Below are 23,667 nucleotides of genomic sequence, written 5' to 3'. Positions count from 1 at the left end.
ATTTTTATTTATTATTTTTTTAAAATCCACTCTGTGAAATTAGGTTAGCTGTGTGCAGAAAGTGCTCCAATTAATCTCAAACCAAAGTGAATTTGCTAATCTTATTTATAAACCTGTCAGGACCAAAACCTGTGGAGAAAAGAATGATTTATCTAATGCAACACTACTGCATAGCTTTAGGTATGGCAGGGTTTGTAGGACTGCAGTCAGTTCTGGGAATGCTGTTCTGTGTCCATAATCTTCTTCCCTTTGAGTTCTTCTGCAAATAAATCTCTGTAGAGGAGAAACACTTTTCTCTCTTCTACACAGGTCCAGTAAACTACAACCCAACTGTAACTCTAGCTGCTTTGTGGCCTCCTCAAGGACCTCAGAGAAGTCTTGTTGGCTGCCAACTCTTCCCCATAGGTTGCTGTGGTTTTCTTCCTCCAGCCATGCTTCTTGGGCTACCTCCTTTAACTAACTACAATTGCTGCAAAAGCTTTAAATTTAGCTTAGTAGCTGCAGTTCTCTTCTCTAGGATTAAATAGGGGCTAACCATTGCTTCTGTACTTCACTGGAAGAGTGTGAGTTTCCTTTGCTAGTAAGCCAAGCTTTGAGACATGATTTTCCTTTCCATAATGAATTTACAATTGGATGTGCTGACAAATGAGGAAGGTGTCACTTAACACTTCCCAGGGGGGAAAAGAGGATGTTCACATCATGAAGATTCACATTAGATTATCAGCGCAGGCAGGAATCCTTGATTTGTCCATGGTTCCATGATGACCTTCACAATCCTCATCTCCCTTCACAGAATTATAGAATCATAGAATCATTAAGATTGAAAAAGACCACTAAGATGAGCTAGTCTAACCATCAACCCAACACCATGATGCCCCCTATGTCCCTCAGTGCCCCATCTATGCTTCACCAAAAGTGAGAAGTATTATTTTACAAAGTGCTCACTGAGAACAGAATTACCCCATCTGCAAAAAAGATTAGACTGCATAGTCTTCTGTACGGAGCCCATCTTGGTACACGTGAGCTACAGTTAACAGATTAAGTCCTTATACCCCAGCTATTAATGCTATAACAAACTGTTATTAATAACGAAAAGTAAAGATGGAGATCTAAGTAGTCTGCCAAATTCCACTTGGTATGTGCTGATCAGTCAATAGCCTCATTTTTAGCATGTTTTTGCTCAGTTTTTCCATTGCGCCCTGCGTGTACCCAGCCCACAGATAACAGCTAAGTCTACATAGATCCACCTTTCTTTACATAATTGCGTTTTCTATTCACAGAAGATCAAACATAGCATAGACGCACACACGTTGTGCTGTGTTCAGATGATCTGAGCAGCAGATTATTGCTACTTGAGCAGGAGCTAAGACCATTCATAAATAGACTAACAAGATGAAAAAAAAAGTAGAGTTCCCTGTGCTTTGGGAAAATATTGAGGATATTGAACATGAGACAAAATATCTCCTTGTAGAACATGAGTTAAGAGTTTCCATGACCTTTGTTCCATGCTGTCAGTCTTCAGCGCAGGTTTTGTCTTTACAGGATGGTGTTATCTCATGTCACCACTTGGTTCCGGTCAGAGCTGGCCCCTTGTGACACAGCAGAGGAGGCAGCCTGGCAGGTCACCACTGATCCTCAGTCTCCGTATCACCTAGCACTCTGTCTCTAGCTTTGTTTATGCCAGCTTACAGATACTAGCTACATGTTTCCATCCATTACCACCCCCACTTGCTTTGGTGACAGTGTTAAGCACTCCAATTTCTATCATTCATGCTCTTGAGAGCACAGAAGGCTTTTTCCTTGGTCATGCTTTTTTGCATTTTGACAAAGGATTAACAAAATATAGTATCCCAGATAGGATATACCGGGTATGTAAAACTCTAAGACACACTGGCAATGCACATGTGCATTTCTGAATAGCTAAAAATGTTAGAAGCGCTTACAGGGAGAAATAATTTTGTTGTAAATGTCAACTTTGTTGCTTAGGTTTTCCTTTTTTCCACTAATGGTACCCTCAGGTTTAGGTTTTATTTAGACCCCATAGATCAAATGGGTTTAGGGGTAGAGCTAGGTCCTATTTTGGGCTGGGAACACAAAGAACCTGAGACTGGGGGTTATTTAATATGGGACTTATCATCCCTGATCATTGTGGTCCCTGTTAAGACTGATACAGCTGTTTGCCAGCATTTTAGGACTATGGTAGGAATTGAGAGATCATAAAGGCTTTCAAAAAGCCTGTGAAGTCCTTGAGATGCAGCTGACAGCACACGCTACCAAGGAGTTATTTGTGTGCCAAAATGCAGGATTGCTACATGAAGATTAGGAAATTGGCCTTTCTGCTGTTTTCTGGTGATTTGTTGAGAACTGAAAGTATGAGGAAGCCAGCTGCAACGCTTGCCAGCCTGAAGCAGCTGCAATACTGATCCAGTTTTTGGCAGTTTTAAGGTGCTGGATCTGTGTGAGTTGCCTGCAGCCCTTTGCCATCAGGACTTGTTCCAACACTTGCAACTGAATACGCTGGGTGTATACCTGTGGTCACTCCCTGGCTCTCATTTTGACATCTGAAAAAAGATGCCACAGAGGCTGTTATATGATCTGTAGGCTTTCTAGGGATGCTTTTCAGATGGAGGAAACCCTCTGTGCTCCAGCAACTGGTTTGTTTTTGCTTTGCATCTGTGTGAAGGTCCTCTGCCGTAAGAACAACCATCTGCTTTGAAAAATATATGCTAAGCTGCAACTCTGAGATCCAGTCGTGATGGACAGGAACTTCCTTGAGAACTTCTGAACAGAGATCTCTGAGAAATCATATGGTTCAAAAACTTGAAATTTCATCCCTTTTGTGTCAGCATACTCCTTTCCCCAATGTTTGGTTCTGTATCACTGAGGAGACCAGATAAAGTGCATTAATTACTAAGTCGTATTGAAATGATATTCATATTGATGGCAACGCAATCTTGTTATTTGAAGCATGAATATTTGAACATTTTAGATACAGCAAATCCAGCAAATACAGATTCTGTGGATTGGTTACGTGATGTTCATTAATTTGCTGGGTTGTGTTTTAATTTCATGAAGAGTAGCTGACATACATCTTTATTCATAGATATGTAGGTCTGTATGTATCAGTAGTTGCTTGGCATGCTGAACATCTGTTTAAAGATGGGATTCAAAGGCATGAATAAACAGAATTTTTTAATCTGTTTGTTTTTCCTTCCACCATTGCCTAATGACAGTGTTGGTATTTATTTAGCTGGTTCTGAATGTACAGCCAGGGTAAGGTAATATCAATGAATTACTCCTGTGAACAGATGGCAAAGGAACAGCCCCACATAGCCAGAGGAGCAGCAAGTGGGTAAAACCCATTTTTTAAGTGTACCAGATTTTCCAGCTTGTTTGTGTGGTCTGTGAACAAGGACTTAAGTAAACTGCTTGAAAACTTTAAGTTCAAACATCCGACTGAATTTAGATCTAAGAGTTTCTGGTCTGTTGATTCAGCCTTTGAATCTGTTTTGCTTCACTACTGCTCAGAAGCAGATGTAGAAAGTGTGTTTATGCTATCAGATAACATATCTGCCTAGTTTACACCTGGTCCCCTGCTGAAATGTTAGTTCACTCCTGAGGTTCCTTTTCCAGTGAACAAATCAAAATGTTGGTGTGGTTCTGGAGGGGATTTTTAATGTATTTTTATGTATTCTGGAGGTCACACCTTGGATCCCTTTGCACTGTGCAAACCTCCATCATTCCCCCATAGGCTTTGTTCTCTGCTCCCCTGAGCTTCTACAAGGACACCTCACCCTACTGTATCACACTACTGCAGACACTTTGAGATCAATTCTTCCGCTACTCCACTGTGACTTGAGTCCAAAACAGATGTGCAGTCAGATGCTTTGCAACACGGACATACCAAGTATTGGCCTCAGATGTAGGGACTGCTATCTGGGATGACATGTATGTGTTCATGCAGTAACATTCACTGTTAAATGCCCCCAAAAGTGTCATTAGGAGCCAGGGATGCTGTTACAATTATATTACTGACATCAGAGCAATGTAGTCCTAGCCACCAACTGAACTGTCAGAAAGGATGTGCTCCACAGCACCTCCTGAACAGTGAGCTATATGGATCATACAATCATAGAATGACTTGGATTGAAAGGGACCATACAAACCACCCAGTTCCAACTCCCTGCTATGGGCAGGATTGCCACCCACCAGACCAGGCTGCCCAGGGCCCCATCAAACCTGGTGTTGAACACCACCAGGAATGGGGCATTCATAGCTTCTCTGGACAGTTGTGCCAGTGCCTCACCAAACTGGATCAACTGGACTAAACACTGTCAGTAAACGTCGAAGGCATGGGGTTCGAGGAAAATCTGATGTGGATTTCAGGCATCTCTGAGTCTGTAGCGATCATGGTAGACCACCTGTATTTACTCATGTTATGCAACTATGAGACTTCATGCCAGACAGGTAGTTGCTTTCTCTCATAATTACCTTCTGTTTGTCTTGCAGCAACAACTAGATGAATAAAATAAACTCAAGAGTCCACTGAGTTGGACAAATGATAGACAGTAGTACCAAACAGTTTCCCTTTCCAGATATACTCTCTGAGTGCTACTCTACAACAACTATAGTATTTGCTGTAGCTCTTGATTAGAAAATATGATTATACAAAAAAGAAATAAGAAAGGAAGGATAGGGAAACCTAGTGTTTCACTGGTGATGTTTCAATTTTTTTATATCTGAGCCGTTTACAATGAATGTTCAGCTTTTAGAGGGGTGAATTTATTATCCCCATCTTTGGAGACTGGAAGAGAAATTCTCCTCCATAGAGGCATCCCTCACTACTCTGTATCATCCAAGTGCAGGCAGTCAGATGTCTCTCCAGAGACTACTTGAATAAAGTGCCAGTTCCAGAGGAATGCTGTTGAAATCCATATTGAGTTGGGCAATAGTTCAAGAAAATATCATTCTCACTGTGTTTATATCTGCTCCCTTCCTATTAGGCTTTGAAACTCGTATGTGAACACTGACATAGAAAATACAAATGGACCACGGTTTGAAAAGCAAATGGAATAATTCTTTGCAACTTTTGAAGGGTATACTTTAACTGTGCAGCACAGCCCCAACTTAGAACATAATGCCATAGATCTAATGTCATTACACTCATGATTACTTGGGCTAAAAAGAGCTGGCAGAACTGGGGAAGAAAGAAAATATGGTTTAAGCCAATTCAAATGGAAATTCTTGCAGTTATTGTACTCAGTGCTTTAATGCCTCTATAACAAATGGGAAAATGAGAAGTGTTAACATGCTGCCTATATAAATAACTTTCTAGAATTGAGAGGAGGGGGAAGAAGTTGCTACTCAGAGTCTGGAATAAAATTAGACAGTGTCTCGTGTTTGTCTCTTCTCCCTTTGTCTTTTTGCAAGCTTTTCTCACTGCTTTTTAAGAGCACTCTTTATTCTTACAGTGGCCCTCCTGTCTATGCTGCTCTGCTCCCTCGTGCATGGCCTTGAATGTTGGCAGCAAAGTGGGACTCTCTAAAATGATAATCTTGGTACTGCCTGGATGAACAGACCTCAGGATCAGCCTCCTGCTCTTGTTCTCTTTTCCTGGCACCATACTCCTCCCTGCTATGTAATGGGGTAGAAGCATGAGGAAAGGGATGGGGAACAGCACATCATCATTGGCAGTGGACTGCCACCCCGTTGACAGAGTTTGGGGTGACTGGGTGGACACATGCAGTTCTGACTGTCCAAACCAGAAGGGCTGTGAACCAGACCCAATTTGGAAGCTGCTTAGACTCTCTGCACAGGACACTGTGTGTACTTTAACTTTTAGGGCTTAATTAGAGAGGTGAAGCTTGGATACCAGTCCAGGCATGCATAACACTCAGTCTCTTCTGTTCAATGCTGCCTAATGCAGTCTGTCTGCTCCACACTGTGGGAAATTGGCAGTTTCTTCACCTGTGGCACAGCTGAGCTTGGTCTTCTATTAAGAGGTCTGTAAGAGAGGAACTGTCTAATACTCCAAAACTTTGCAATAAGGGGAGCTGCCAGCCTGCTTTTCCCACCTGACTTCATAAATGTATGTAAAGGATCTTTTGTGAGTGCTTAGAATTTGGAGGCCAATACCCTGCTTCTTCTCTCACTTATAAACTTTCCACGAAGTTAACCAAGATAAACTTAATAAATTTGGGCATCCACAGTATGATACATAAATAATTGATATTGCTGTCTCTGTTCTTTGGCTGTTGTATGTCACTTTTCAAAACTGTCACCTCTCCTTGCATTCTCCTACACAGCTTCATAGTAACTTAGATGTCCACCAGAGATACTTCAGGAAGGTCCACCCCAATATTTACACAAGGGCCTTACAGCAAGTGGGCAGCAGCAGCCTTAGAAACAGAGGTCCTGAAATATTTTCTTTCCTACACTTAGTTTTATAACTGGAGTCTTCCTCTGAAGCTTCTTGCCAAAATGCTTTAAAAAAGATACTAAGATAATGTTGCCTTTATCCTGCAATGGAAAGTGATTGGTCCAGTGAGGATACTCATATTCACTGGTTTTTGACTTGGTAGCTCCTTGGTCAAACTATCAAACTATTTAATACGCTGGTATGTCCTAGTATCCATTGCATGCCTATTGCATGCGAAAAATGTTCACATATTTGTTCAAATACACGAAGTCTGTGATTTAAATGTTCCAAGCATGGAATAGGCAGTCAGATACTGTTGCAATTAATTTCTTCACTGACTGCTTTACAACAGACACAAACACAAAGTAAAGAGATATATGAAGGGCAAAATGATTCATGTGTGCATATACATGAATGTATAAAATAAACATAGGAATATATATATTTCTGCATAAATGTATATATACACTTACACACAGAAAGGAGACAGACAAAGCAAGCAAGAAAGATATACAAAAGCATCATAAAAATGCCATGGTTCAATTTTGCACTACTTACATGTTGCCTTCTTGTTTCATGACTTGAGATTGTAATAGAGCTTGGACCGTGTCTTTTGGCAGCATTATTCCTAGCAATGGCCAGGCTGAAGAAATACAGTAAAAGATTATTCTGAGTAACAGGAAGCAATAATTCACACCAATGTGAAGTTAAAGAAACTTCAGCCAGACTTAATTCTGCAAAGTCTTACTCTATTTCTTTCCCTGACAATTGGATAGATTTGGCTAGTAAACCACAGTGTCTTGTTGAATGTTCAGTGTTGTATTTCCGAGAGCAAAAATGAAGGCATTCTGTACATTAAATAAATAAAAAAATAAATAGAAGAAGAAGAAAAAAGAAAAGAATAAAGAGCTGTCGTGTGGAGCCAGTTGTGCCAACACAGCTGATATTTCATGGAAGTGTTGATGTGATTCTGCACAATTATTTTTTAGGATATTTCCTTAGTAATTTTCTCCAGGAGATCACGTGAAATATCTCTTCAACACATTAAGAACAAGAAAAAATACTTGTATTATTAAGACTGCCAAATCAAGGACTCATTAAAAGGTCAGAATGCAGGTTGCTGTCCATTAATTCGTTCCTATTGGGATGAAGTGGACAATTCTTGATTTTCTTCTTACTTTTCGCAAGTCTGACATGTGTCAGAAACAGAGCTCTGGGGATGCCAAAAGAACTCACCCAATCTGACTGTGCTATGCCTGAAGCAAAATCTGAAATAATAATAATAAAAAAATAACACAGTTCACTAAGGCATTTGGGAATATCTTGTTGGTACAGAAGAGGTTCAGTGTAGGTACCATTTCCTGAACTGAGTTCCAGGAATAATGGCACTCTTTCTTTTATGGAAAACAGTTTGCAGAAAAGCCATATCCTAAAATGTTGTTAGAGCTCAGGGACTGGCCTCTTCTTGAGTCTGAGTAAGTCAAAGGGTGACACAACTTCCAGAGCAATTGTTGCAATTGGTCTTTTGGTTCCAAGAAGTAAGACTGAAACTTCTCTACCAGTTTGAAAATGACACGAGTCTCCTTGTAGAGGCAGACCTGAATTTTGTGATTTCCTTGCATCCAGCAGCTACTATGCCTGCAAATTTAGATGTTCTAATATTCAATTCAGCACAGTGCTTAAAATACCTTAATCTTCCCTTTAATTATTTTTTTTCACACAACATCCCACTTTCTCCTGAATAATTTTGGATTATTCCAATACTTATTTAAATTGAAGAGTAAATTGAAAAATTATGCCTATGTACCTGTAGGGAATCTGTGTGTGTGTTTTGGTTGTTTGTACAGCATAAAGGCTTTCAATGGACTTCTGTTAGTTCTTGCAGAATCTCCCCCTTAGAACTAGGGAAACATGGTGGTCCAGTGTTGTCTTTCTCGGGAACCTCATAAGATGAAGACAGTATTCATGGCATCGGGGGCTCTTCATCTTAGACAGACAGACAACCTGAACAGGGGAGGACTGGAACACGTTGCTCTTGTACGTTTGACACAGAAATCTTCCCATATGTACAAAGGCTAGTTTGTCTCTTTTGAATACAGCCAAGCTCCCTGGAAACCTGCACAGAAAAAGTCAATAGTGATAAATGGGGAAAGTGTAGAGATAAGGGTGTGGGCCACATCCTCAGCCTGACAGTAATGAGGTAAGGGTTTAAAGCATGGCCTCTTGACAGTAGGTAGAAGTTGCATAGCAACCTAATTTTGGTTCCCATGAAAACAGTAAGCAAAAGCAGCTCTCTTGTTTACTTGAGCATTAGCCTTGCTACCCTTCCTCTCCCATTTGAGAGGGTGTCTCTGAATCCTCCTCCTACGTACAACCAACAGAGCGGTTATGTCTTTAAGCACTTTGGCAGTTATCTCCTAATCTTTGGTTGCAAGCTTCTGTACACACACTGTCTCTTCATGAAACACAACCATGCCTGAGATAAATGCACTCTGAAAGCATGTCCCCACCTCCCAGTGCACTTTTGTGTGAAGTGAGATGGGGCCTCTTGTAGTGTCTGGATTTTGCTTCCTAATTCCTCTACTCTGTGGAGGGGAATGCTGTTAAGATATTCCCTTCTGCCAAAAATGAGCCGATAGAGTGGGTGTTTGTTATCTTCTTGTAACCGTGGAAACAGACAAAAATTAGTGGGTCGAATACAACCAGACTGTTTTCAGTTTCTGGAAGGCTGAAGGGATCCCTTTCATCCTTGTCTTGGCATTGACAGTGTTGGTTCTACTATTGGTATGAATCAAAGTTATGTTTACTGCAGGGAATGTTTTCACTGGGATATTGATCACTGGATCACTGCAGTGCACCTAACTTAAGGCAAGTTTGTTTCTCTTGACTTCTGGGTTTTTTTTCTTTCATTTGTTTTCTGCAAAACCCCACATTTAGCTGTCCTCTGTAATATACGTGCCTTATTAAAGTCGCAACCTGTCTATGACATCACTGCAGCATACATCTGGATAGTGCATTATGAATACACTCCAGGAAGCCCTGAGTGCAATTTATGGGAATCATTTTGTAACTTTTATATTCTACATTAGTTTTATATTATTGTAAATAAACAGCATGTAAAATATATTATAAACTTTGTGCAAATTGTGCTAGTACCTCCTAAACGAATGTATTCACTTGCAAGCATACAGATCACAAATCATCATTAATGGTCTGTACTTTAAAACTGACAGCATAAGTACTAACAACTGAAAACTTACATCCAGACTACAAAACATGCTTTCCTGAGTCCCAGACTTTATGGTTTATGTACAACTCTCTTGGGTCTCTCTATTCTTGGGATTAAGCTATATAAAAACGTAGGGATAAACTAGTTACCGTCAGAGCAGAGCTCTGGTCTGTGGTGGAAGGTCACAAATACCACAAAATCACTCCTAATGCCCTGGGTCAGGTGATGTGTCCAGGCAGACACAGGATTCAAAGAACTTCACCTTTTCCCGCAACAGTTTCAGAGCAGCAGCTGAAGCTCAGCTGTATTGTGGTCAAACTGAAGCAATCTTTGGTTTCTGTGATTCATGGAAACAAGCCCTGGGCTTCATATGGGCTCCACCTCTGCCACGAATCTCCAGAGGGCTGAAGGCTGTAACTGCATCCCACTTGTTCTGATAGGCTCCTACACAATGTCCAGCCATATCTCTTCCACTATGATAATGTGTGGAAAAGGTAGAGCAAGTGTGTGTATGTAAGAACCCATGCCGGTGCCATCATCAATCATTTCTGACTCTGCATCTCTTGAGCATGATGAATAATGTCTAGAATTAGGTCTACATGTTTACAGATGTGGACGGTGAAGGACAGCACACCCTGTGTGCTGTGTCTATGTATACAAATAAAAGGAATCAGTATCATGCAAGATAACTGAATTATTTTCTGAATGAAGTATTAAATGTAAACATCTTCAACAGTTATACGTATCTTCAAGAGTTATACACATCTATATTTAGTATATATGCAAATATAATGTATATGTGCATATATAATATGTAAGTGCATAAATATATATGTATAAAATATGTATATACATTCATATATGAACAGGTAGATCTGTGTTCTTATGCATGTATTTACATAAATGAATGTTTGTATACATATACATGCCTAAATACATTTATATATTATTTATATATCTGTGTGTGTATATGTACATGTACACATCATGAATCAGAGAAAATACTGCAGACTACCTCTTGGTTCCCACATCTGTTTCCCTGCAGGCCTCTCTGCTAGCGTGTTTTATCTCGGTTTCCCAATTTTGTGGCACATCAAAAATCTTCCTTAGCATTTACTCAGAATTCATACTGTAATTGCTGTCAGAGCCTGGCCTCTTGTAAGGAGTCACTTGGAAACTCTCCACATGAATGTGAGTTCAGAAAGTGAACCCTAATGAGCCCTTTCCTCCTCAATTAACTCACCATGGAAAACAGTCAGGTGCTGGCTGCTTTACTCGCACTTCTGCAGTCTGAGATGGAGAGGGGGTGAATGCTGGAAGGTTTGCACAGATTTAGTAAACTACAGAGCTTGGGAAAGCTCTCTCTTGGGGTAGGTAAATGCTCAGGATATCCGTCAAAGTTTATCTTTCCTTTGCAGATAGGCATATTCCTTCTTTCAAATAATCTCTCTCCCTCTGATAGGAGTAGTGAGTGCCTCTAACTTCTGCTTTTTTGGGTGTCCTGCTTCCATCAGAAGGGAAAAAAGCACTTAAAGAACATTATTTGGCAGGATTTGTTACTGTTAGTTATTAAATAAGTGTGGTTGATTGAGCTCTAATGGTCCTTTGCACAAATGTCAGAAGCAAATATCCTGAAACACAACAAATTATTTTACTGAATTCTGTTGGAACCATAGAAGTGGAGAGAAACAGATAAGATGCTCACCCATAGAAAAGGGAAAGAGACTGAAAGAAAGGCTCAGCAGCTGGCAAAGAGTTCATTTTGTTGTGTTAAAAAAAAATCCAAAGGAATGGACAGATCTGTAAGGTATCATGAGGACTTGCCTGGTTTCCTCCTCTTCCTTAATGGCATCAGCAGGTCAGCCTAAAACATTGCTGGCAAATGTTGTCTGTCCTGTGATGACAGTTGTGGAAAGCCTACAGTCTCCCTGGATAGCTTGTTCCAGTGTTCATTTATCCTTACCGAGAGAAAGCTTTGTTTAATATTTACCCTTAATTTTCCACCTTTCTTTAAGCATATCAGATACAGAGCATAGTGGACTTCCTGCTCTTTTGCAATAACTTGTATTAATTAAGAGACTGTGAGCAAGCCTTCTGTGTCCTTGGCAGAACATAACCGTCTTTTAAAACATGGAGATAAAATAGCATAGAACAGCATGCTACCACTCAGTGGTCTGCTACTCAGCTTGATTTCAAAGGCCTAATGTGGCTCATTGTCCATGTAATGAAGTCAGTAACTCTTTTTTAGTTCACGGTGACTTCTGCTCTTTTTCACTGTAAGGAGAAGGAAATTTTGAAACCGTAGGACAACTGAAGTGGTCAACATTTTGAGATTTGTGTTGATGGCTAATCTTCAGAATCATATTTTGCAGTTACAGTAATATCATTATAATTAATTTAGATAAAACATTACAGTAGAAAGCATTTTAATCTTGTATTCGAATTGTTAGCAGAGATTAAACTCTTCAGAACATTGACAATATCATCAAAATGATGGCTTACATTTGGTGAATGGCGCATCACAGATCTGAGATACCAGATTATTTATAGATAATAGTATAACTGAGAAGCTATTTGAATAAATTTGAGTTTGCAGTTCTGTCTTGCTCTAAATATGGACATTCTGGTGGAAGGATCTCAACCAGTTCCTTAGTAGTATTTTTGTTGCAATCGTAATATCCTTAGAACTTCACTTGGGTATTTTATTTTCAATTGGTGAGTTGTTTGGTTACATTATGCTTTGTCCCTTTTGTGTGTACCAGCCTATTTGGGGTTAACAAATGAATTAATTGTCTGAGTGGACTGAATTGTCTATCTCCATGTCTTCTTGATAAGACCTGGTGGCAGAACGGGCATTGATCTTTTCTCTATCCATGTTAAATTTTATTAGGACCATTAAAGTTAATAACGCTTAACGTAGGTTTTGCCTCTTATAGCAAGAATAATTTCCAAATCCATTTTACCTGTTAGGGGGGTAGTACTGTAAAAATGCATGAGGATATATACAGAGCTGACTAAATGTTGTTAAATCATAAATGCTAAACCAGGAAAATACCTACTGACTCTAAACAGCGTATCTAGAATTACCATAGGATCAACTATGAGGAATCTATGATAGATTAGACAGAGTGCCAGAAATATGAAGTTTGAAACTATTCAGACCATAGTCATACAGCAGTACTATTCTTACGGCAAGAGAAATTTCTCTCGGGTCCACATTAACTTTTTTTTTTTTTTTTTTCTTTAAATCTATCTGACAGAAATGTTTTTGTGTCTAGAATTAAATCTATCATTTTATGGGCTATACAGGAGACTTCCAAGGCAATGCTAACTGCATGGATGGAAATGTGATTGCTTTAAGGCCTTTCAGTGGTGTGGAAATTTGCTGACATATTTCTGATGCAAATGCAAGTCCACGTTTATGTGCATCACTTACAGTTAATCAAAAGCTTTGTGTTACTTGCTGTGATAGGGCTTATGTTAGGATGAATTGTGTTCAATATATTAAGTAAAGATCTAAAAAGGAGATGATGTGACAGTTTTCTGATAAGAACAGCTAGAAAGAGTAACAGAATTATCTCACACTACTACATTTCTGGATGATGAAATGACAGATGAAACTCCATTTAAAGTCACTATAAAGTGACACTCAAGAGAAAATGAGTACTGTATTTACATACCCGGAACTACTACTACCATGAAAAAAAAATGAGAATCTGGAGTTGTCACAGTCAGTTTTATGTACTCATAGCAGCAGACAAATCAGAAAATAAAATGTAGGGTTTTTTAGTATGAAACATGGAACAAAACAGACATAATTATTCCTCTACAAACACATGATGTGCCCTCATCTCAAATACATCACATAGTTTCTCATTTCTTCCCTCTCTTCCACAGGATAAAAATATATTTTTTATAGATACAGGTATCTTAAATATAAAAGTTCATCAGAAATAGTAAAAAAAAAAAAAAAGATACTGTGTTGTAGAAGAAGCAAAGTTTCACCAGCCTGGAAACTCCTCCAAGAAGTATATAAAATTATCAGATATGTGCAAAACAGCAGTATGAAATGTTCTCTCTTAACACAATCAGTAAAGGGTATCAGATGTAACATATAGAAGTCTATTCAATACAGCATCAATAATAAAAAGGAAGCATTTCACCAAAAAGTGTGATGTTACAGTTGCACTAATTGTGAGAGTTCAAATGGTGACTAACCAAACTTATGGCAGAAAAAAATCATGGCAATCTACTCAGCACAGAGATTCCATCTTTGGCTCCGAAAGTTCATGAGCCATTCAATTGTGGAATTTGGTGAATACACTGGGGAGATATATCCCTACACTGCCCTTGTGTTCTGTGTTAAGCATTCATGACTGACATAGACAAACACTGGTGCTTTATATCTTAGCTCAGCTTGGCTGCTCAAAAGCCCTTATGGTTTATCAAGACCAGTAAGGTGACAATCAGAATGAAAAGAAGCCACAAATATCTGTTAACAGCTAAGCAAGCAGCTGGCCTTCATCTATATGATGTTAAGTACCTGTCTCACAGCAGGATAAGTCACCTCCAGGCAATGTCTATCTCTACACTGATTTTGAAGGAACCTGGAAAATTAGCTTAGACTAGATGCTTGAAGCTAAGAGAAAAAAATCTGACATCTTGTGAAAAGGAGGGACAACCTTCAAGACCTAAGAGCTCTGAATTAAGCAGTGTAGGACTGCAACGTTGTGCTGTTGCCTCTGCACAAAAAAGTATGGATATAAGGAAATGCAAATATCCATGAAAGTCAAGTGAAAAGAATCAGCGTCAAGCATTCAGCATTGCTCCTTTTCAATTTGTTGAAATGAACTTGTTAAAATCTCCCTTGACAGCAGTCTGTTTACAGCATATTCCTTCATCTTCATATTAGCCTTCCTTGCCAGTTACCTTGTTTCAGTGTTCTATAACATTTCACCCACCCATCTACTAAAGGCAATTTAGCATCCTTTGTCACTTCCCGTCCTTTCTGGAGTGCAGACAGTGACAGTCCAAGTCCTGCATAATAAGTGAAAGAAACCTTTTCACTGCGCTTGGAACCTTCCGGAGAATTCCCATTCCCTTTAAGAAAGATCCCTCAGACTCTTCAAGAACTGATGACCACATCATCCTGCTTGTGAGATCAAGCTACCCCAGCCTAAGATTTGAAACCAAACCGAAGTTTACCTTCTGTTGAGTAAAGGTTCCTTTCCTAACCATATGACTACTGATCACCCTGCTCAGGCAAATGGATCTTTCTGTCAGGGTCTGACCAGAAATGTCTTTAAAACAGGCACATTCCCATGCAAAATTATCTGACCCACTGCAATGTCTTTGTCTGAAGCCCATTTATAATCCCACATCCAGCTTCACCTTTTAGGCTGTGTTTTATTATTGGGTCTCCAAGAAGTGATTTTAACACAGTTTTATCATAGGGTGCTTATTTTAATTCCAACACTTCATCATCTGTGATATGAGCCAGAACAACTTGGCTGAGACATTTCTCCTGAAGTCCCTATGAACTTACTCTTTCCATCTCCATCTCACTGACATACGTAGTCTTTGACTACATTATACATGCACTTGAATTTTAAACCCTTTGAAGTAGGGACTGCTTGCAATATTTTAATATTTTAAGACACAAAGGAGTAGTTACAGCAACCAACAAAAAGACTTAAAAAATATAAGTGGTGGTAAGCTGCCTCCTTGCAATTTGTAGGAGAGCACTGTTTCTCTGCCCTTTACTGGACATACAGATCACAAATGCTGAACGAGTAAAAATAAACCTCTAATATTCAGAGCAGACAATTTATCTGGTTGGGAAAATGCTACCATCATTACACATATCTGCAAAAGCAATTCACTTAGCATGTAAATGGCTTTTTCAAACCTTGTTCCTGTGTGGCTGCCTTTTTGCAGCATGATTGCTTTTTCTGCCGTCTAACAGCAGTTAATGGAGCTGCAAATTGTTATCAGCTTGATATTACTGCAGAGCCAGCTTACACAAATACCTGATAAGCACTGTGACACAATTCAGTGAATGAAAATTCACTGTATGGAGTTGTTTCCTTTTACCTTAATGCGTTCCAGACCACTTGGACAGCTCACTTAATGAATCCCATTTTGTGGCGGACAGCTGCGTTTGAGAGGCTGCCAGCCTGGGGCCCCTGTATGATGACCCAGGTGAGATCCTGCGACAACCAACCAGGTCATGATGACTGTCTCGGAGCATAATGCAAACCAACCCCGGAGGGATGATAATTATAACAGGGCTGAAGCACTTAAAAATCCCATGTTTTGTCAGGCCCCATGCACAGTGCAGTGAGCAGCAGCGTAGTAAAAAGTGCTTCTGTGGCAGCTGCACTGGCTGCTGATCTGTTTCTTGGACTGTTACCGGCATGTCTCTTACTCTGAGTAGGCACAGTCACAAAACAGCAGCTATTTTTTAAGTGTTGAAGTACCTCATTGTATGTAGGGTGTTTTTTTTTCACATCCTGTATGCCAGATAGAGAAAGGTTATCACTGTTTTAACAGTGTAGAGTTGAGATGGAGTCATCTCAGCTGTGTCCAGCTACCTGAATATGTTGCTTTTCAGCCTCTCTAAAGTGAACCACAGACTTTTCTGAAGGCTATACACCCCATGATAATGTAGACATCTGCTCTGGATGGGATTCACTGCCTTTTATCTGTGTTTCTCTCCCTGCTGATCATGGCTGGGATGAGTACAGGGGCACTAAGAAACCTGGGCACTTTCTGAAAGCATTTACACATCCAAAGATGAAGACCACAAACTTAATGGCTTTAAACCGAAAGAGGGTAGATTTATTCTACATATGAGAAAGAAATTTTTTACTGTGAAGGTGCTGAGACACTGGAACAGGTTGCCCAGTGAGGCTGTGGATGCCCCTGCTTGGGAGGCATTCAAGGCCAGGCTGGATGGGGCTTTGAGCAACCTGGTCTAGAGGAAGGTGTACCTGCCTATAGCAGAGGGTTGGAACTAAACGATCTCAAAGGTCTCTTTCAACTCAAATCATTCTATGGTTCTATAACTTAAGAAAACTTTCCAAGTATCTCATACAAACCCATCTCTCAGGGAAATGAGTGCTCTAGCAAGGCTGGGATGGGATGCAGGACCATCCTGCTCTGTGGTGAGTCCAGGAGACCTTATCCCTTACACTGCATCAATGACTGGAGTGATTCTGGGTGGACACACCACTCTGTCTCACCTTGTGTCAGTGGCTCCTAATCTCATCAAGTTGTGCCTGGGGTGAAGGATCTCTCTCTGGCAGGAGAGGAAAAGTTCTCAAGGATTTTTTCGAATGTAATTACTGGATTTTAGTTAGACATTATTGAATAAGGTGCAATGAAAGTCTGAAAGTTGTACAGATCTAGGGAAGATTTAGGGTTTCTGGAGAGTCAAAAGTTCTGAAAATTTGAGGCTTTTGTAAATAGCATAGACAAATTGCTGGAAAAGTGTAATTTTGCAAACCAGTCAGCATCAGCAGAAAAAAAAAAAAGGGGGTCCTGTTTCCAATCCATGTGACTCTAAGATTAATTCTTTTCTGTCTTTTTTTGGGTACTTTTAATTGCCTTCTCTTACTAACTTCTTGTTTGTGTATAGTATGTATGATGGCCAAACTGTTAAACAGAATCAGTGTTTCACTTCAGGTATGGCCATTCTTCTGTGGAAGCAATGCGACTCCTGCAGAGGTGAAGGAGGAAAAGAAATTGGAAGAAAAAAGAAATCTGGCAACCAACTTACATAGGTTTTCCTTCATGGCAGGGCATCTACATAAACTTTTTCTCTTTGAAACATTTCCGTCATAGTTACTAAAGTTAGTTTGTAAACAACTGAAGTAAATATGCATGTACTGTTAAAATAATATTATTAGTTTTCTCTTTTTAGGAACCTTGCAGAGCACTGCATTCTGATGCCATTCCTGGACTACAGACTCATCCTCTGGACCACCCTTCAGATCTATTTGTACAGCACCTAGCACTAAAAGGACCTACTTTTCCTTTAGCCCTCAAGCCGTGTAAATACACATAAACAGTAATAACTGGCCACCAATGCACTTCAAAGAGGACCACAGAGATCAGCAGAGGTCATATCCTCCTTAATGCCATGAAAACAGCAGTAGTACCCTTGAAAATTAGTAATAGTGGAAAGTGATAGATATTTATTCCTGAGAACCAGCTTTCTGCTTCTTGAGAAGAAATCAATCCACACTTTGTGAGAGAAATACATCACCTCTCTAAATTTAGACTGAAAACAGGTAGCCTCTCTACTCATGAAAGTATGCATTCACTGCCAGGGTACACAGTGGCTGGCTGAAAATTTGCATGTAATTATGCTGGTATTTAATTTACCTCTTGGAATTAAGATTCAGTAAATTTTAAGGGGAGACATGGTAAGGACATAATGAGGATTTGTAAATTCAGTAAACTCTGCCTGTCCCTTGCCTGAATAAATTTGGACTTCTAAAAAAAACCTGCATTTATTAACAATGGATGTATAATAAAAATAATCATAGAATCATAGAACGGCCTGAGTAGGAAAGGACCATAATGATCACCTAGTTTCAACCCCCCCGCCCATATGCAGGGCCAACCAACTGCCAGACCAGGCTGCCCAGAGCCACATCCAGCCTAGCTTTGAATGCCTCCAGGGATGGGGCATCCACAGCCTCCTTGGGCAACCTGTTCCAGTGTGTCACCACCCTCTGAGTGAAAAACTTCCTCCTAATATCTAACCTATACCTCCCCTGTCTTAGTTTAAAACCATTCCCCCTTCTCCTATAACTATCCACCCTGACCTGAGGGACACCGCTTGTGACCGGCCTCCACCCTGACACAGAAATAATACACAGTATCTAACATTTTTAACATTGCACTTATCTGTTTCTCAAGCATAGAATCATTAAGGTTGGGAAAGACCTCCAGGTTCATCCAGCCCAATATCCACTTACCAATATTTTCCCACTAAACCATGCTGCTTTGTACCACATCTACGCATTTCTAGAACATCTCCAGGTATGGTGACTCCACCACCTCTTTCAACAGCCTGTTCTGGCACCTGACCACTCTTTTGGAGAAAATTTTATTCCTAATATCCAACCTGAATCTGCCCTGGCACAACTTGAGGCCATCACCTCTCATCCTATTGCTGTTACCTGGGAGAAGAGCCTGATGTCCACCTCACCACAACCTCCTTTCTGGGAGCTGAGAGCAATAAGGTCTCCCTGGAGCCTCCTCTTCTATGACAGAACAATCCCAGCTCCCTCAGCCACACCTCATAAGATTTGTGCTCCACACCCTTCACAGCTTCACTGCCCTTCTCTGGACACAATCCAGGGTCTCAGTGTCTTTCTTGAAGTGAGGGGCGCAAAACCAAACACAGTACACAAGGTGCAGCCTTACCAGAGGTAAGTTTAGGGAGAAGATCACATCCCTGCTCCTCCTTGTCGCACTGTTTCTGATACAAGCCAAGATGTCATTGGCCTTCTTGGCCACCTGGACACATGTTATTTATTTGTTTATGTTGAAATTTGACTTACAGTGGCTTTGTAATGACAATTAACAAACAAACAAACAAAAACAACCAACAACTTATAGAAGGAAGAACCCAGGACCCCCATGGAGAGGGATGTTAGGCTCTTTACCACAATTTATAAGTGTTGACACTAGGAAGAAAAATACATTTTGTGTTGCTCAGTCTGTAAGATAAGGTCAAGGTGACGTATGAAGTTGGTACTGGAAATTTCAAAACTGCCCCAGTCATACTTAACAGTGTGGAAATTTAGGTAAACTTTGTGTTGGTTTTTTTTTTTTTAGATCAGAGAAGTAGTTTTTCTAAAATAGCTCAAGTTAACAGATTATGAAGGAACAGAGCAGATTGGGTGGTCATGGTGATCTCTATGATCTACACAGTTTCAGAGCAGGCAAATTTCCAAATAGAAAATACGTGAACTATTTCTGTGTGCCTGTACACAGAAATAGAGGAGTGTGCTTATAGTCAGTGGAGAAAAACAGAACGCTTAGAGCAAATTCAACTTCTATCAAAAACTAACTATCAAAAACAGGCCTGGTGACTCTCTGGGGTGACTTGTCCCCCTCCGTTGCTGCAGCAGGCTCCTGTCAGCCACTCATCTGTCTTGGGAGTATTAAGGAGTGCAGAAAGCTGAGAGCAGTGAGGAAAGTTGAATGGCACAAGTCCCTCGCTAGTCATATTAGGACATGTTTCAAGAGGTGGGACTTACTCTTGCATTTGACAGGGTGGGTCACTCCTTCTGACAGTCCCTGTGGAGCAAGGGGCTGCCCTGTTTGTGGGCAACCTTCAACCACAGGAGCACACTCGCATACAGTTCCCAAGTGTGTCTTAAGGTTAGAAGAGGCATGGGACCATTCTCATTCCTGCTTCAGGTGTGACCACTCTGCTTTGGAGGTAAAATGGTCTGGTCAGTAGGGTGGAGTCTGTCTGACTCAGTGTGTAAGTATAGACATATAGCCTAAAAGCCTCTGTTGTCAGCAGCGTGTTTTTCCAATCTCTTGAAAATAGTGTTGAGTAAAATTACTGTAGATGTACATTAGCTTGGCCTTTGTAAATTGTTTTGTATTGCAAGGCTAGCTAACACGCTTAGTTCAGCAGGAGCAAAACCAGTAGCATTTTGTTTAAAGGCCGTTGTATGGAAATAATGTAATTTCCATCCCTTTCAAACTGGAACATAAGGGAAGATCATTCTTTATTGCAGTCTGTTACCCAGATGCAAGGCATGACCTTGAAGTGTAGACCTTCCCTTCATACACTGCTGCTGACATCTGAGCCCATATCAAAGCTGTACATTAATCACTGCATCTGGTAGTGAATTCATCTCATCTAATGTGTGCCATACTTGCGTATTCCAAGATTATACTTTCGGTTGCATCTTCAGTAACTCCAAGGCTGTAAACTCACGTCTGAAATCTAAAATATGACATTATGACTTGTGTATTGATCTATCCAAAATTTCCTCAAATGCAAAAGATTTTTCAGGTCCTTGAACTTTTGCACTTGTTAAAATTATTCCATGTATATATACACTATATATATATGTATATATATTCACATGCACACTTAATAAATATAAAAGAATATAGAATCATAGAATCATTTGAGTTGTAAGGGACTCCAGAAGTCATCTAGTCCAACACCCCTGCAATGAACAAGGAAACTTACAGCTCAACTAGGGTTGCTTAGTGCATATATATGCACATGTATATATCAAAGAAGTACTGTTACAGAGCTCAACCTAGTCAGCAGTTTATCATTTTCCTACTCACAGTGGAGTGAGTGGCTTAACTGATGTTAACAGATGTTAAGGATACAATTCTGAGAACAATCACAGCAAAGCTTTCATTGAACACACTCATTGAGAGCATAGATATTCATTTACGTAGAAACTTTTATGTACAACTGCAGTTGTTTAGAACCACCATAACCCACAGAAATTTGAGGACATCTATTGGGAAAACGTCAATTAATTTGCCAACAGAATCCCCATAAATATGTCACATACATTGTAACTACCTTCCCACTGTTATTAGGGTGTGTTACTATGGAGATATAAAAGTGAAAGCAACAGTACATAACAGTTCAGTTTTCTATATAATCCAGTTACTCTGATATTGATATTTTCTGCCGTGGTTTTCTACAGAGATTAAATTTACATCTGTGCTTCCTGTCTGCTAATCATGTCTGTCAGTATGTTTTGAACTTGTTTAGTTGGAATTTTAGTTGGAAATATGCCTCAGAATACTATATTCTCCTTCATTTTTCAAGTTAGAGAACAGAGATGCATCTTCTACTAATACAAAGCTACAATAAAGCCTCAAACTAATGGTTAGACACCAGAGAACCAGAGGAATCTTAGAGTCAATTTGTATTTCTTATTTTGCTAATCAGAAGACTAAGCTTGGATGCTTAGTTGTTGTCAGCTCAGCTGATTGCACACTGAGTTTCAGGGACACTGCAATATACCAAGCCCAAAATCTTCCACTCCTGAAAGCTCATATACTCAGAGCACTTGACAAAGGTGCATGAGCCTATTGTTATACAGCTTTGGTATTGAAAATAAGCTGCTATGTGAGAACTGCTTCTACTTGGTAGAATTTTTTTCTTTCTTTCTTTTTTTTTTTTTTTTTTTAATAATTCATTAAAAAGCAAGTGTTGCTCTTTTCTCACTCTAAAACATCTCAGTGTGTTATGGAAGTTTTGGTGCTAGCCACAAGTAATATCAGGAGGGGCTGATTTTCAGAGGATTTGAATGTTTCCTGAAAATATTTTTTGACCCACTGAAGGGACATTTTTCTGTCTATACATCCACAATAGTGTTTTTACACTGTGTCTCTTAACTTGGAAGGGAAGGAGTTGGCAAACATGCTGTGCTTTCTTCTCCAGTTAGTGATGTAGCACAGTGCTGCAATAGCTACCTCCAGAAGAGAGTATAAAGGTGGGAGCTGGTATGGACATTTAAAAGGCAAAACAATACTTACTCCACTGTAAGGCATTTTATCTCTCTCTAACCTATTACTGTCTTAACATGTCTTCCAGGAGGACCTCTTCCATAATCTTCCCAGGCACAGTGGTGAGGCTCACTGGCCTGTATTTCCCCAGGTCCTCTTTCCTCCCTTTCTTGCAAATGGGAGTGATATTTCCTTTTTTTCCTTTCCCTTAGGACTTCACCTGAATGTTGCAAAATGCTGGATAGTTCACTGAATGATTTGTTCCCGAATCACTGCCTATTGCCTACTTCTGTGACAACTATAGTAAAGCCTCTGTTCGTAATTACAAAAAATGTAATGTGTTTTTTCCAACACTTGCTTTGGCTACATGTTATTGTAATCTCTGTCAGACAATTTGCAACAAACAAATCCTACCCTTGAAAGCTTGAATTTAAAGTTGTTACTTTTTCGTTTATTACAGGGTGGATTAAATGGAAACAGCAGTGTCTCACAATCCAGCCTCAGATAAAACCTAATCTTTCCTTAAATAAAAAATCACAGACATTCAGAAGTACAGCACAGAAGTAATCAATTTCCTCCCTCTCTTTTGCTTAATTTATATATATTTTTTTGCTAAAAAGAATATGAAATATATGATGTGACCTGTGCCTAGCTGACTATGTAGTAACTGAAAGTACAATTTTTATTATACAGATAGATATGGAAAAGATTATAGTCAGAAAATACAACTGATCAAAACCAATGATGCTTTTTTGAAAAGTCTGTTGCACGTCAAAATTCATTGGCTTCTGAGTGTCTAACTTGGCATTCCTTCAGAGTAACCTGATTTTCTGAAGATAAAGTCTCTGTAATATCGCTAGTCACTTTTAAACAATTAGGTAACACATTCTGGCTTGGTAACAAAAAGTACAGTTCTCATGGAAAGTTTTGCATGCTCTGGAATTATGTAGTAGGTGTGGTAAGTTTTCTATCTGCTCCAGCAGGATTTTAGCCATTTTAGAAATGTATGCCCTCAGCTCAAGTGATTTTATGTCAAGGAAAACTTTAATGAGGGAATAAGTGAGGTATTTTGTCCTAGTATGGCTTTAATTTTCATAGCTTGTCATCTTCTGGGCCTTCCCTCTATTTTCTGTAATGAGTGTTCAAAGCTTGCCCAGGGGCTTGAAGACGTATCCCTCAATTTTGTGTCCTTTGCATCTCACTTTCTTTCTTCCATAAAAGGAACCCGAACTCTAGAGTGAGTTGACAGGATGTAAAGTCCATTGCTGAATACAGACACCTTGCATAGCTTGGGTGATTCTCAAAGACCCATTCAAGCTACACAGTTCCTTTGGAGCCTCTGTTTAGACGGGATGCAGCTGTTACTGCTGAATTCAGCCTAAATTGGAATATAAGACAGTGAGTGGACCAATTTGCAAGACAATGAAAATAGCATCCATTGCATAGGAGTATACAATGGATTCTTCAGAGCTTGAAATCTTGATCAGTAAAGATTAAAAGT

At 39.7% G+C, this 23,667-nt stretch overlaps 1 long non-coding RNA gene across 2 annotated transcripts; it reads right to left on the bottom strand.

Moving 5' to 3' along the window:
* On the bottom strand, positions 1-18,881 carry LOC107310484. Of its 2 annotated transcripts, XR_001553605.2 has the most exons (5): positions 18,839-18,880; positions 14,577-14,684; positions 8,226-8,534; positions 6,977-7,061; positions 1-785 (listed from the first exon to the last, which is right to left on the bottom strand). It is a non-coding gene; the product is annotated as an uncharacterized LOC107310484 (long non-coding RNA). The 2 variants fall into 2 exon arrangements; XR_004306288.1 differs by lacking the exon at positions 14,577-14,684 and having other exon boundaries at positions 18,839-18,881.
* Between the last annotated feature and the right edge of the window lie 4,786 nt (positions 18,882-23,667).

Source organism: Coturnix japonica, chromosome 2 (genome assembly GCF_001577835.2).
Source record: "Coturnix japonica isolate 7356 chromosome 2, Coturnix japonica 2.1, whole genome shotgun sequence".
Lineage (NCBI taxonomy): Eukaryota > Metazoa > Chordata > Aves > Galliformes > Phasianidae > Coturnix > Coturnix japonica.
Note: the sequence above shows the minus strand (reverse complement) of the source record. Positions and strands in the feature narration are given on the sequence as shown.